Here is a 1,462-nt window from a genome sequence, read left to right as displayed (position 1 = left end):
CAAGTGAAAGAGACATGCTCCCTGCCCTGTAGAGCGTAGTCTACTGGGGCAACTGTCATTAACTTCATAAACAATCACACAGATCAAAGCAAATGTATACAGTGTGGTAAAGGCATAATTGAATTTGTGTTTCCTAATGATTACACGTCTACTATGAGGAGAGGGACTGAAGAGGGTCGATGCTTAGTGTCTGTCTACCATTCAACACTGTTCATTGCTTTCTCCTTTACTTCTCACTACCAATAACTGGACATAGCCCTGGATGCTCAGCCTGCTTCATGACAATCTGCTTCCTGGCATGTTTTCAAGAAGCATATTGATTTGTAAAAACTGTAACTACGAAATTTCTATTCGCACCAGAAGACAGAGGTCCTCTTTCCTTGCCTAACGCAGCCATGGCTCGTGGTCCCAAGAAGCATCTGAAGCTGGTAGCAGCCTCAAAGCATTGGATGCTGGATAAATTGACTGGTGTGTTTGCTCCTCATCCATTCACCAGTCCCCACAAGTTGAGAGAGTGTCTCCCCCTCATCATTTTCCTAAAGAACAGACTTAAGTATGCCCTGACAGGAGATGGAGTAAAGAAGATTTGCATGCAGCGGTTCATTGAGATCGATGGCAAGGTCTGAACTGATGCAACCTACCCTGCTGGATTCGTGGATGTCATCAGCATTGACAAGACAAGAGAGAATTTCCGTCTGATCTATGATACCAAGGGTTGCTTTGCTGTACATCGTATTACACCTGAGGAGGCCAAGTACAAGTTGTGCAAAGTGAGAATGATCTTTGTGGGCACAAAAGGAATCCCTCATCTTGTGACTCATGAGGCTCACACCATCCACTACCCTGACCCCTCATCGAGGTGAATGATACCATTCAGAATGATTTGGAGACTGGCAAGAGTATTGATTTCATCAAGTTCGGCACTGGTAACCTGTGTATGGTGACTGGAGGTGCTAACCTGGGAAGAATTGGTGTGATCATCAACAGAGAGAAGCACCCTGGATCTTTTGACGTGGTTCATGTGAAAGATGCCAATGGCAACAGCTTTGCCACTCGACTTTCCAACATTTTTGTTATTGACAAGAGCAACAAACCATGGATTTCTCTTCCCCGAGGAAAGGGTACCCTCCTCACCATTGCTGAAGAAAGAGACAAAGACCGACGGCCAAACAGTGCAGTGGGTGAAATGGTCCCTGGGTGACATGTTAGATCTTTGTACGTAATTAAAAATAATGTGGCATGATAAAAAAAAAAAAAAGGCTGAGCACGGTAGCTCACACCTATAATCCCAGCACTTTGGGAGGCCAAGGCAGGTGAATCACCTGAGGTTGGGAGTTCGAGACCAGCCTCACCAACATGGAGAAACCCCGTCTCTACTAAAAATACAAAATTAACTGAGCGTGGTTGCACATGCCTGTAATCCCAGCTACTTGGGAGGCTGAGGCAGGAGAATTGTTTGAAC

The 1,462-nt window shown here is 45.3% G+C and overlaps 1 pseudogene; it reads left to right on the top strand.

Annotated features, from left to right (window-relative positions):
* Positions 1–395: 395 nt before the first annotated feature.
* LOC105527886 lies at positions 396–1,201 on the top strand (annotated as a pseudogene).
* The last annotated feature ends 261 nt before the right edge of the window (positions 1,202–1,462 follow it).

Source organism: Mandrillus leucophaeus, unplaced genomic scaffold, assembly GCF_000951045.1.
Source record: "Mandrillus leucophaeus isolate KB7577 unplaced genomic scaffold, Mleu.le_1.0 Scaffold698, whole genome shotgun sequence".
NCBI classification, from domain to species: Eukaryota; Metazoa; Chordata; class Mammalia; order Primates; family Cercopithecidae; genus Mandrillus; species Mandrillus leucophaeus.
Note: the sequence above shows the minus strand (reverse complement) of the source record. Positions and strands in the feature narration are given on the sequence as shown.